The 15,155-nt window shown below is 36.8% G+C and overlaps 1 pseudogene; it reads right to left on the bottom strand.

Moving 5' to 3' along the window:
- The window catches only part of LOC138837880 (MTRF1L release factor glutamine methyltransferase-like), a 324,322-nt pseudogene that overhangs the window by 184,466 nt on the left and 124,701 nt on the right, over positions 1 to 15,155 (bottom strand).

The following is a 15,155-nucleotide window of genomic DNA, read 5'->3' as shown; positions in this document are numbered from 1 at the left end:
CTAGCATTTTTCTCATTGTATACAGAGGTACATAATTAAGAAAATTTCTTCCTGTGTTATGTATAGGTAGAAAAAAAAAGATGTCACACAATTACTCTCTTCATACCACATTACACCAAAGTCTCAAAAGATTGCTCCTTTTCTATATAAATTAATATAATCAATTTGTTGACAGTTTGTCTAGATTATTCACATTATCTTCTTACACATGAACTGTTGGAATTATCTATTAACTAAGTTCTTATTATATCTCCCTTGAAAGAATATTATATTTTATTTATGAAGGTCCGGTTGTGGGGCCTGAAGTCTGGGCCTGGGCACTGTCCCTCAGCTCTTCAGCTCATGGCTAGTGCTCCACCACTTGAGCCACAGCGCCACTTCTGGCTTTTTTCTTTTTGCTTATGTGGTGCTGAGGAATCAAACCCAGGGCCTCAGGCATGCAAGGCAAGCACTCAACCACTGAGCCACCTTCCCAGCTGAAAGAATATTCTAGTCAATTAGAATGCCAGACTAATTAGTGAATTTGTAAATTAAACCTTTTACTTGAAAAGAATTTTGTAGTATCCTATATAATATTAAATCACAAACAAAAAATATCTATTTTAACTCTAAATTCTAATTTAACCAGGTCTACAAAGTCCTACATTAAATGAACTTTCCTATTTCATCAGGCTTAAACTTTTGTAATCTTTCATCATTTCTTGGCACTCTAACAGAATGATACTTACTTTTTCAAATTTTTGGTTGGGAATCATGAGCTCTCTTGCATCTAGAAATGTTCTGTAATTAAGACAACATTTAAAACACCATTGAGGATTATATATGAGTTGCATTTCAATAGGAAACTTGACTTCTCAAAGCATAATGACAAAATTAGCCCAAATTTCCAACTGTGTATTCCTTTCTTGTTTATTTTTTATTCCTTTCTTGTTTGGTTTTATTGAGACAAAATTATAGTCTTCAAGTTGGCCAAGTTTCTGATCAGCTCACATAACTTGGGAGTGGAGTCCATGGGGTCCATTAAATACAAGATCATGTCATTTTCATATTTTTTTTCTTTTTTGCTATTTTTAAATTTATTATTTTTAATTGGGAAAAATTGTCCAGAGGGATTAAAATTACCTGGGCAGGATAATGCGTACATTTCTTCTGAAGCGTTGTATCCTCCTACTTTGTTTCCCCTTCCCATCCCTTCCCATCCTCCTCCCTTGCCCCCACCCAATCCTCCTCCCCACCACCAAAGTTGTAAAGTTCGTTTCCGATATAATGACTTGTATATCTCATTGTTGCAATGGGTCCACCTGTATCCCTATTTAAACGATTTGTTTTTTTCCCTTCCCCTCCACAAATTATACTAACATCAAATACAGTGAAAGCAGGGGTTATGCCATGGGGGAAGGAATACAAAGCAACAAAGAAATAATCTTATAAATGTGTTAGAAACAATCCCATGAAAGAAAAAAAAAGATTTGAATATATGCCTTAGGGTTCATTTCCCTAACATCAACTTAGCTGACCTATTCTGCTTGACTCAGACATATACTAGTTACTGTAAATAAGGGAGACTATGGGACCTATGTATCTTTGGGCCTGGCTTACTTCAGTTAATATAATTTTTTCCAAGTCTTTCCATTTCCTAACAAATGGGGCAATGTCATTCGTTCTGATGGAGCCATAGAATTCCATTGTGCATATATATCACTTTTTCTTGATGCATTCATGTACTGAGGGGCATCTCGGTTGGTTCCATATCTTAGCTATGGTAAATAATGATGCAATAAACATAGTCATGCTGGAAGCTTTAGTGTGGTCTTGTTTGTGAACATTTGGGGAAATGCCCAAAAGTGCGATTGCTGGGTCATAGGGGAGGTCTATGTGGAGTCTTTTGAGGAAATTCCATATTGCTTTCCAAAGTCCTTGAAAAAGTTTACACTGCCAACGACAGTGCAGTAAGCTTCCCATCTGTCCACATCCCCTCAGGCATCTGTTATTAGAGTTCTTGATTATAGCCATTCTAGCTGGGGTGAGGTGGTATTTCAATGCTGTTTTGATTTGCATTTCTTTCATGGTTTGAGAGTTTGAGCATTTCTTCATGTGTTTATTGGCCATCCTTCTTTCCTCTTCAGAGAAATTTCTCTTTAAGTCTTTAGGACACTTATTTATTGGGCAGTTGATTCTTTGAAGATTTGTTGTTGGGGGATTTAATTTTTTAAGTTCCAGGTATATTTTAGATATGAGACCCTTGTATGTTGTATGACTAGTGAAGATCTTCTCCCAATCCGTGAGCTTTCTAGTGATCTTGCAAGCTATGTCCTTTGCTGGGCAGAAGCTCTGCAATTGCACGCAATCCAATTTGTCCAACCTTTTTTTGATTTTTTTTTTGTGTTTCTGGGTCTCTATTAAGAAAATTTTGACCTGTGCCAAGGAGACCTAGGGTTTCTCCTATTCCATCCTGTAATTTTTTCAAAGTGTCTGCTTTGACTCCGAGGTCTTTAATCCATTTGAGTTGATTCTGGTGCAGGGTGATAAGGATCTAGCTTTAGTTTTCTACAAGTAGTTAACCAATTTTTCCATCACCATTTACTGAAGAGGCTGTCTTTCTTCCATTCTATTTTTTAGCTCCCTTATCAAAAATTAGATGCCTATGGGACTGTAGGTTCACTTCTGGGTTTTCAATTCTATTCCATTGTTCATCTTGGATGTTTTACATCATATTTCCCTATTTGGATTCCCTTTAAGTTTGCATCTAGTCTTATTGCCCCAGCTAGCATTCTAATACTAAGTTGAAGAGGAGTGGAGAGAGCAGACATACTTATCTCTTTCCTGAATTAATAAGAAATGCCTTTAACTTTTCACCATAAAGTATAATGCTGGATGTAGGTTCGTCAATTCTTAGCAGAAAGAATAGCACTGGAGAAATATCAGTTCCAAATTTCAAACTATACTAAAAAACCATAGTAATACAAACAGCTTGGTACTGGCACAAGAACAGTCCTGAGGACCAATGGAATAGGACTGAAGACTCAGAAATAAACCCACTGACTTATAGCCACGCAATCTTTGACAGGGGAGCATGTTAATCAAATCAAAATGGATCAAAGACTTCAAAATAAAAGCAGACACTGTGAAAACATTACATGAAGGATAAGAGAAACTCTAGGGCTCTTTAGAACAGGCCAAAAACTTCTTAATAGGGAACCAGAAACAAAACAAATCAAAGAAAGGTTGGAGAAATGGGATTGCATGAAACAGCAGAGCTTCTGCATGGTAAAGTTCATAGATAGCAAGATCAATAAAAAGCCCACTTACTGGGAGAAGTTCTTCATGAGTCATAAAACAGACAAAGTCTTATATCTAAAATATACTTAGGACTCCAAATCATAAATCCCACAACAACAAATCCTGAAAGGAACAACTGCCCAATAACCTAGTGGGCTGAAGACTTAAAGAAAGACTTCTTTGAAGAGGAAATAAAAAATGTCCATTAGAGACATGAAGAAATACTCAATTTTTCTAGTCATAAATGAAATGCAAATCAATACATTGAGATTACACCTCACTCCAGTTAGAATGGCTGTAATCAAGAAATGTAATAATGACAGATGCTGATGGGGATATATCTAAAAGGGAACCATACTGCATTACTTGCAGCTGTTTAAACTTGTTTAACCACTTTGGAAAACAGTATGAAATTTCTTCAAAAGACTCCACCTAGAGCTCCCCAATGACCTAGCAACCCCACTTTTGCGCACTTACCAAAATGATCACAAAACTACCAGCACAACCATGTTTATTGCAGTATTAGTCACAATAGCTATGATATGGAACCAACCCCAATGCCCCTCAGTAGATGAATGGTTCAAGAAAATGTGGTACACACACATACACACACACACACACACACACACACACACACACACACACACACACACACACACACTGGAATTCTATGCTTCCATCAGAAAGAAGTAAGCCAGACCCAAAGAAACAGAGAACCCATGGTTTACCTTTCTTTGCAAGGATTAGTACATGTCTAGGACAAGTAGAGAAGATCAAAGCTAGGTACATATGACCATACAAGATGATGTTAAGCAAAATGTACTCCAAGTCAGAGACACAATTGTTTTTTCCTTTCTTTCTTTTGTTTTTAGTATGATTATAATGTATTCTATGATCCTTTTGTACGTTATTCCCCCACGGTAAAACCCTGTTTTCACTTTATTTGATTCCAGTGTTCTGCACCATATATATATATATATATATATATATATATATATATATATATATATATATATATATACACATATATATGTATATATATACACATATATATGTATATACATGTATATATATTTATTTATATATATATATTTGTAATTTGGGGAGTGGAAGGAATATAGCAGAATGCATAAATGGGGATGCAGGTTGACCATTGTGATAATGAGATGTACAGGACACTGTGTCGAAAATGAGTTTACAATGTCAGGCAGGGGTTGAGGAGTGAGGAGTTGGAGATGTGGGGAGGGAAAAGATGGCAGGGGAAAAACAAAGGAGGAGGTAACAATGCTGTATAGGAAATGTACTCATTATCTAGTTCTGTAACTCTGAGCCCTCTGTACAGTATTTTTACAATAAAAATATATTTAAAATATCTACCCGATATAAATTTCCAGTGCTGCCTTCAGAATTGCATTTTCTGCTTATTCTGGCTGTGGTTAGGTCCACCTGCCCAATGGATCAGTAGTCTTCAAGGCATCTTGGTCCTGCAGTGGGACTTGGATTATCCAGTGGTGTTTGGAACCAGGCCAAGGACAGGACAAAACCACTTCCAGGACATGGCTTCGTCATTGCCCATGCAACTAGGATTGCAAGCAGAATTTCTCTGAATTTGACTAGAGAAAACAATCAGTGAAACAAAAGGCAAGTCCACCAAACACCTTCCCCCTCCCCCAACCATTTCCTCCTTTCTCCCTCCCTGGGAATGTAGAAAATAATTTTGCATGTTTTGACAAACACAAAATGCCCACCATCTCCCCTGGTAAACTTGGTTTCAAGTCACTGAGTCATGTCAACGGATAATGCTGCATTCATTATTCTGGACAAAATCTTCAGGTTGTTTGATGCTTTAATTTGTTGTTGCTGTTGTTGATGTTGTTGGTAGGGGTGCCTGAACTCTGGGTCTGGGTGCTGTCCCTGAGCTGATCAGCTCAAGGCTAGTGCACTACCACTTTAGCCACAGTGCCACTTCCAGTTTTTTCTGCTTATGTGGTGCTTAGGAATTGAACCAGGACCTCATACATGCAATACAATGACTCTACCACAAGTCTTCTTCAACCCTAACGATTTAATTCTTTAAAATTTCTTTTTGTCAGTCATGGGCCTTGAACTCAGGGCTTGGGTATTAACATATCCCAGAGTCCTTCAGCTCAAGTGGAGCCCTCTCCCAATTGAGCTACTGTGCCTCTTCCTGTTTGGAGATAAGTGACTCACAGACTTTCATGCCAGGATTTGCTTTGAACAGGTAAATTTTTTTTAATATTATTTTATTTTATTTGAGAACATACTGTACAGAGGGGCTACAATTACATGGGCAGGATAATGCATACATTTCTTACCAAGCATTGCAGCCTCCTCCTTTGTTTACCCTTCACCTCCCTTCCCAGCCTCCCCCCTCCCCCCACCCAATTATACCCCCCTCCCCCCCAAACCGACATTGTAAAGCTGGTTTTGACATGACATTTTGTACTTCTCATTGTTGCAACAGGTCCACCTGAATCCTTAAACGACTTGTTTGCCCCCATCTCCTCCACATGTTATACTGACATCAAATATAGTGAAAGCGGGGGTTACACTGTGGGGGAGGGACATACAAAGCAACAAAGAAATAATCTTGTAAATGCGTTAGAAACATATGCATGAAAGAAACGAAAACATTAAAATACATATTTAAGGTGAACGGGTAAATTTTTAAATTATATTTCTTCTAGGTGTTTATTGGTACATTACAGTTTTTCTGGAATTTAAAGTTTTCTGTAAACCTTTGTCTTCAAGTAATGCAACAGCATTAAATATTACATTTCGAAGCTATCCTTTAGCACATCCATTTTAAAATTATTATCTTAAGATGAAATTCTAATTCTTTGTAGTAACAACCCATTAAAGTCCAAATGGGAAATATGCTAATTTCAGCAGCCTTGACTCTCCTTCCTCTTTTTTTTTTTCTCTCCAGTATCTTTTCTTGTTTTGGAACAAGTGTCATGGACTGTCCAACCATTCAAAAGGAAGATTATTCCATTAATTTAATAGAAAAGGAATCCAGCCTGCCTGCATCTCAAGGCAACTTTGAGTATAATGTTAATCTAATAATTCATGTCAGTGGATTTTCAGTCATTTCAAAATTTTTTTCTTTAACCACTCATTAAAGAGGTCCCAAAAAGCTAGAATCAAAAATCATGTTCTTCTTTCTAAGAATGTTTTAAAAAGTAGTGATTCAACAAGACATATTCTATTCTTCCAAGATTCCTATGTGAAGAATTTCTGTTTTATCATAGCCCTTACCACTGATCCCTTCCCTTCAAAGTTGTAGCTTTGTTCAGTTTTCTTGTTTCAGCTTTCATTTTGGTATTAGCCTCAGTAATATCCTTGTAGTATTTGACAATGAAATCCCATTTATTGTTAGAGAGCTCAATTCATATTGCCAAAGGCAGACTCGTGAGCATATCATAAAGCATAAACTATTGAGTATCATTAACATGATCATATGCAAATATTCCATAAATTAATATAAGTACCACATAAATTTGCAACTTCTTAAACTTTTAAAACTGCAAAGTAGTTACATATCTATGTCATAAAATAATTCAGATCAATGGTAGAAGAGATTAAGCTGGAACTTTTGTTTATATCATTCCCAATATTTTTGTCAAATTTTCTTTTCTCATTAACATTCACCTTAGGGCCTGCTTTTCCTAGCAACAAGTTACAAGTTGATATCCTTGGATTTTAGTCCCCTCTGAGTAACCTCTTTTGTTTCCACCACTAGTTAGTTCCTCATGTTAAATACCTGAGGAATAATGTCCCATTGTGCCTGCAAGAGTAGTACCCAATTCGACTGTCTGTGCCTACTCTTGCCTTGCTTTGTTTGGGAATGTGTTACCAGAGACAGGGGTATCAGGGATCAGGTAGCTGGAACCATGGTGTTAAGAATTATGGGTAGCAAAATGAGTAGGAGAGAATAGGATAACATGGAAAGGGTAATTGTGACTGTAATTGCTGAGTTGTATTGTCAGTAAATTGGGTAGCAGCAACAGCTTTGCAGGGTTTGGGGTAGCTAATACAGGCATCCAGAACAATTTAGCATTGACAAGGAAGCATAGACAAAGTGAAAGATAAAAGTTGTGAGGCATTGTGGGAATTCTTTTCTACCCACGCTAAAAACATGGAGGAGGGTTATTTTAAACTAAAACTACAAAAGATAATTTAAGGTCTTGGTGCTAACAAATCTGTCCAGGTGTTATTACTTTAAACAGAGAATTCAAAGTGGATTTTCTTCATGAATACAGAGATCAAAGGTATTAAAATTCTTCTTTCAAAATGCAAATTAAAGGGAAAATTAGTCAGGAGGTAAAATTCATATTGAATGTTAATATTTAAGAGGAAAAGAAAATCCTAGATGGCAGACTAAAAACAAAGCAATATCAGAGCATTATATGTTCAATAATAAAGTAACTTTAATTGAAAAATTGAGCTGGAATGTACACATAAGGCAAAGGCAAGCAATCAGCCTAACACCAACAAAGAAACACCATATTGTATATCTCAGAAAAAGGAACCAAGTTCCTTATCCTTGATTTCAATGATACACACACAGGCGCGTAAGCGAGCGCGCGCGCGCACACACACACACACACACATACACAAATGTATGCAACAGCTCAATCTACTCACATCGATTCAACATGAATCAAAGATCTTCAAACATTAAAAGTTTGAAGTCATACTCTGAAAACATTACAGGATGGAATAGGAGAAACCCTAGGTCTCCTTGGCACAGGCCGAAATTTTCTTAATAGAGACTCAGAAATACAAAAAAAAATCCAAGACAAATGGGTCAAATGATATTGCATGCAATTTCAGAGCTTCCGCATGGCAAAGGACATAGCTAGCCAGATCACTAGAAAGCCCATGGATTGGGAGAAGATCTGCACTAGACATACAACATACAAGGGTCTCATATCTAAAATATACCTGGAACTGAAAAAATTAAATCCCTCAACAATAAATCTTCAAAGGAACAACTGCCCATTAAATAAGTGGGCTAAAGACTTAAAGAGAAACTTCTCTGAAGAGGAAAGAAGGATGCGCAATAAACACATGAAGAAATGCTCAACCTCTCTAGCCATAAAAGAATTGCAAATAAAAACAACATTTTGGTACCACCTCACCACAGTTAGAATGGCAAAATCAAGAAATCTGATAACAACAGATGCTGGAGGGGATTTGGACAGCTGAGAACCTTACTACATTGTTGGTGGAAGTGTAAACTTGTTCAACCACTGTGGAAAGCAGTACGGAGGTTCATCAAAAGACTCCACATAGAGCTCTCCTATGATCCAGCAATCCAAATTTTTGGGCATTTAACCACATGATCACAAACAAGACCATACTAAAGCTACCGGCACACCTATTTTTTATTGTAGAATTATTTACCATAGCTATGATATGGAACCAACCGAGATACCCCTCAGTAGATGAATTGATCAAGAAAATATGGTATATATACACAATGAAATTCTATGCACCCATCAGGAAGAATATCATTGCCCCATTTGTTAGGAAATGGAAAGTCTTGGAAAAAATTATATTAAGTGTAGTAAGCCAGACCCAAAGCAACATAGGTCCCATGGCTTCCCTTTTTTGAAATAACTATGCTGAGTCAAGCAGAAAAGGTCAGATAAATTGATTCTAGGGAAATGAACCCCAAGATAAGTATTCAATTTTTTTCTTTCATGCAGTTGTTTCTAACATATTTATAAGATTATTTCTATACTGCTTTTCATGTCTCTCCCCCTGCTTTCACTGTATTTGATGTTGGTACAATTTGTGAAGTGGAAGGGCAAAAACAAATCGTTTAACTAGGGATACAGGTGGACGCATTGCAACAATGAGATATACAAATCATTATGTCGAAAAATTAACTTTACAACTTTGGTGGGGGGAGGATGGTTTTGACCATCTCCTTTCCAGGTGTAGAAGCAAAACGAAATACGAAGCAATACAAACCAGTTCTTACTATACATCATTTTTCTCTGAACATCTTAAAAATAAATTAAGACAACATGAAATAAAAAATCCCTTGATACTATCAAAATTCCAACCTCATTCTTCAAGGAAATAGAAGAGGCAAGCCAAAAATTCATATGGAACAGTAAAAAACCCCCAATAGCAAAAACGCTCCTCAATGGAAAGAACACTGCTGGTGGAATATCAATACCAAATTTCTAACTCTACTATGAAGCCATAGTAATCAAAACAGCTTGGTACTGGCATCAGGACCAATGGAATAGAATTGAAAACCCAGAAATGAACCTACAGACCTATAGCCAACTAATCTCTGATAAGGGAGCTAAAATAATAGAATGGAAGAAAGACAGCCTCTTCAGTAAATGGTGCTGGAAAAATTGGTTAACTGCTTGTAGAAAACTAAAACTAGATCCTTATATATCACCCTGTACCAGAATCAACTCCAAATGGATCAAAGTCCTTGGAGTCAAAGCAGACATTCTGAAAATATTACAGATGGAATAGGAGAAACCCTAGGTCTCCTTCGCTCAGGCCGAAAATTTCTGAATAGAGACCCGGAAACACAACAAATCAAAGAAAGGTTGGACAAATGGGATTGCATGAAGTTGCAGAGCTTCTGCATGGCAAAGGACATAGCTTTCAATACCAATAGAAAGCCCACAGATTGGGAGAAGATATTCACTAGCCATACAATGGACAAAGGTCTCATATATAAAATATACTTGGAACTCAAAAAATTAAATCCCCCAACAACAAATCCTCAAAGAAACAACTGCCCAATAAATAAGTGGAATAAAGACTTGAAGAGAAAAATCTCTGAAGAAGAAAGAAGGATGGCCAATAGACACATGAAGAAATGCTCAACCTCCCTAGCCTTAAAAGAAATGCAAATCAAAACAACATTGAGATACAACCTCACCCCAGTTAGAATGGCTATAATCAAGAACTCTAACAGCAACAGATGCTGGAGAGGATGTTGACAGAAGGGTACCTTACTTCATTGTTGGCATGTAAACTTGTTCAACTACTTTGGAAATTAGTATGGAGGTTCCACAAAATACTTCACTTAGAGCTCCCCTATAACCCAGCAATCCCACTTTTGGGCATTTACCCAAATGTTTACAAACAAGACGACACTAAAGCTACCAGCACAACTATGTTTATTGCAACATTGTTTACCATAGCTAAGATATGGAACCAACCCATATGCCCCTCAGTAGATGAATGGATCAAGAAAATGTGGTATATATACACAATGGGATTCTATGCCTCCATCAGAATGAATGTCATTGCCCCATTTGTTAGGAAATGGAAAAACTTGGAAAAAATTATATTAAGTGTAATAATGCAAGCCCAAAGAAACATATGTCCCATGCTTTCCCTTATGTGCAATATCTCGTATATGTATGAGTCAAGCAGAAAAGATCAGATAATGTGATGTTAGGAAAATGAACCCTTAGAAATGTATTTGAATGTTTTTTTTTCTTTCATGCATTTGTTTCTAACTCATTTATAAGATTATTTCTTTGTTGCTTTGTATGTCCCTCCCCCACTGTATAACCCCTGCTTTCACTATATTTGATGTTGGTATAATTTGTGGAGGAGATGAGAAAAACAAGTCATTTAAGGATACAGGTGGACCTGTTGGGACTATGAGAAGTACGAGTTGTCATTTCGAAAACGAACTTTACAACTTTGGTGAGGGGAGGGGGGAGATTAGGTCGGGGAGAGAGGGAGGCTGGGAAGGGATGTGAAGGGTAAACAAAGGAGGAGGCTGCAATGCTTGATAAGAAATGTACTCCTTATCTTGCTTATGTAATTGTAACCCCTCTGTACAATATGTTCACAAAAAACATTAAAATTAAAAAAAGAAAAAAAACCCTAAGTTTAAAACATCCTTCTAAACAAGTTAAAGAAATAATGAGAACAAGTATTTTTAGAATAATTTCAGAGAGCTTGAACTCAGGGCCTGGGTTCTGTCTCTGAGATTTATTACTCAAGACTAGTGCTGCCACTTTAAGCCACAGTGCCACAGAAAAGTCTCACCAATTTTTCTCTCCAGACTGGCTTTGAACTAGGATCTAGAGGTTTCAGCTCTCTGAGTAGCTAGGATTATAGGCCTGAGCCCCTTGCACCTGGCTAGAATAATTGCTTACCTGAGACAGAGGCTAGTTGGTATTAAATGTCAATCATGTTTAACTTTGTAAAATAAAGTTAACTGAAATGCCTTCCACTACAAATAAGGAATTGAATGTGCAGATGCATTACAAAGTTCTTACCAAAAGCTACATATTTTCCTTTTTTTTCTTCCAAAATTGTTTGCTTTCCAGAATCATACCTTATCTTTCCTTGCTGGTTTCTTTAGTTTATTTCATACATGCCCACAGCTCTTTCAACTATCAGTTCTTATGTTAAGACCTTGCTAATATCTATTTTCAGTCCAAACTCCTTGTATGTACCTCTCATCCATATATTCAAGTGACATAAAAACTTGTGAAACAGTAATCATCTCTTATCATTACTGGATATTAAAGTGTAAGTAAAATTTAAGAAAATAAAGAATACCATAAATAAACATAACATGATTTTAATAGTAATGCTAAACATAAATAAAACGTTGATTATTTTCCCGAGCAATTTAATAAAAACCTCAAGGAAAAGAAATCAACTTTTTTGAGGGCTGATATTATGGTTTAAAATTAGGACCTAACCTTGTCACTTAGGCTTTTTCCCTTAAGGGTGGTGCTCTGTATTTTAACGACAGCTCCCCTTCCAGTTTGATTTGGGGGATCATAGAGAGAAAAGAATCTCATGGAATACAAATTATTTGTGTCCCTATCTTGGGGTTCATTTCACATAACATCCTCTTATACGGTTATATGGTACCATGTACTAGTTACTCCAAGTAAGATTAACCATGGGACCTATGGTTATTTGAGCCTGGCTAATTTCATTTAATATAATTGTTTCTGTGTCTTTCCATTTCCTAGCAAATGGGGTGATGTCATTCTCTCTGATGGAGGCATAGAATTCCAGTGTGTCTGTGCATGTGTGTGTGTGTGTGTGTGTGTGTGTGTGTGTGTGTGTGTGTATCACATTTTCTTGATCCATTTATCTACTGAGGGGCATATAGGTTGGTTCCATATCTTAGCTATGGTAAATAATGCTGCAATAAACATAGTTGTACCAGTAGCTTAGTATGGTTTTTTGTGATCATTTGGATAAATACCCAAAAATGTGGACTGCTGGATCATAGGGGAACTCTAAGTGAGGACTTAGAAAACATTATATCAAGTGAAGTAAGCCAAAACCAAAGAAACATTGCTCCTATGTTTTCCCTTATTTGCAATAACTATTACATGTCTGGGGCAAGCATAAAAGTTCAAAAGCTATGTACATACGACCAGATAAGATGATGTTAAGTGAAATGAAACCCACGATAGGGTTTATAATCTACCAAGTGTTTTTTTATTCTTTTTATGTTCCTCCCCCATGGTTTAACCCTTGTTTTCACTATATTTAGTGTTGGTGCCCTGTATCTTGTATACACCCTTCTCTAGCTTGTGGAGCAGAAGGGAAAAAACAAAATAGATAAATAGTGATACAGGCTGACCCATTGTAACAATGAGATGTACAAGACATATGTTAAAAAAAAGAGCTTTACAATATAGGCTGGGAAGAAGGGAAGGGAGTACAGGGGAGTGTAGTTGTGGAGGTGGGAGGGGAGAGTAGGGGAAAAACAAAGGAGGAGGTAACAATGCTTGATAGAAAATGTACTCATTAACTTGCTCATGTAACTATAACCCCTCTACACAGCATTTTTTACAATTAAAACCTCATTTAAAGAACAGAAGGTGTGCCGAACACCTGTGGCTGACCCCTGTAATCCTAGCTACTCAGGATGCTGAGATCTGAGGATCATGGTTCAAAGACAGCCCTAGAAAGAAAGTCTGTGAGACTCTTATCTCCAATAAAACCACTAGAAAACAGATACTGGCGCTGTGGCTCAAGGGGTAGAGCACTCCTCTTGAGCTGAAGAGTGCAGGAACATCGCCCAAGAACGGAGTTCAAGCCCCACGACCGACAAAAAAAAAAAAAAAAAAAAAAAGCAGGTGTCATGTACACCAAGTATAGTAGCTCCATCTGTAATCCCAGCTGATTGGGAAGCAGAAATGACAAGGATCTTGGTCTGAGGCAGGCCAAAGAAATAACTGCCAAGACAGCCATCTCAACAAATGAGCTGGCCATAGTGGTTCACATCTGTAATCCTAGCTAATTATGTGGGAGGCATAGGTAGCAAAGTCTTAGTCAATCTAAGATCTGACCAGGGCAGAAGTTCAAGACCTCAAGTAAATAAAATGGACTAGAAGTATAGCAAAAGTAGTTGAGATGCTTGGTGCTATACAAAGTCCTGTCTAGCAAGCAGAGAACCCCTGAATAGAACCCTAGTAATATTCCTTTCTTCCACAAAAAGCCTAAATAACTTTGTCCTATTTGAACATCTAATTTCAAGGCCACTGACAGATCAGAGATGATGAAATTATCTTAAAAATTAGGTTTGCAAAAGAGACAAAATTCTTTAGGTTTTGAAAAAATTGAAAAGGTAGGAAAATGCATGTGATATTTGTTAGCTCCATAATTCTTGAAAACATAAAATGTACCCAAGTATTTAATATATATCCACATGTGTGCATATATCCTTGTATGTATATATATATATATATATATGTGTGTGTGTGTGTATAATCATATATATATATATATATATATATATACATACATATATACGTATGGTTCATCTTTTTTCTGTGTAGCAAATGGTACAAATGAATCTGTACAATCACTACTCAAAGGCATGCATAGACAAAGAGAATGAGCAGAGAACTCATACTTAGGAATCTATGGTTAGCCCATAACCTAAAAATCTTTTACATCAGTTTGCATGTGTCAGTTACTGCAGTACAGGGACAATACGCTGGCAATGAGATACCAGGCAGATGAAATGATAAATGAGAGATACAAATGGTACAATATTCATTCTGATGAGTAAGAATAATTTCCAGTGTGTGTGTGTGTGTGTGTGTGTGTGTGTGTGTGTGTTACATTTACTTGATTCATTTCTCTTTTGAGAAGTATCTGGGCTGATTCAGTAAGCATGGTTGTGCTGAAACCTTTACTATATCCTGGTTTGTATTCTTTCCGGTAAATGCCCAGGAGTAGAGTTGCTGGATTATATGGAAGTGGGTAGTCAAAAGAGGAGTGAAGTGGGAAAAGGCAGAAGATTGAATAGGAGAAAAGGTGTAAAATGCAGAGAGGAATCCAGTAAATATCTTATAAAATTAAGAAGAGTGAAGGAAGAGGTGTATAGGGGAGGGATGGAGGGATGGATGAGAATGTTGAAAGGGTTGGCATTGATCAACGTGTATTGTACGCATAAACTGCTTTGTTAAATGATAACTGCTTTGCTACTCAAAATGATAATTAAAAAATCATGTCCCTAAAATATTATGCAATTAGAAGCAAAGCATGAGAATCTGCTCAGATAATCTCTAGGGTCAATAAATCTTTTTTGGTTAGGATAAGTTTTAGAACAACACTAATGATACATATCATTTGAAGAAAATTTAATGATTTCCAGCTATTTAAAATAATCATTTGTGAATACATGGCTCAAGTGGCCGAGTGATACTTAGTGAGCAAAGCTGTAAGATAATGAATTCAAGTCTCAATATCGAACAAAATTAAAAACAATCAGTATAATTCAGGCACTTTCCAGGGCACTAGTAGCTCATGCATTAATCCTACTTTAAATCAGAAAGCAGAGCTCTGGGGATCTCAGTTCAATGTCAGCT

Source organism: Dipodomys merriami, unplaced genomic scaffold (assembly GCF_024711535.1).
Source record: "Dipodomys merriami isolate MVZ:Mamm:240054 unplaced genomic scaffold, mDipMer1.0.p SCAF_278, whole genome shotgun sequence".
In the NCBI taxonomy this organism is placed as follows: domain Eukaryota; kingdom Metazoa; phylum Chordata; class Mammalia; order Rodentia; family Heteromyidae; genus Dipodomys; species Dipodomys merriami.
Note: the sequence above shows the minus strand (reverse complement) of the source record. Positions and strands in the feature narration are given on the sequence as shown.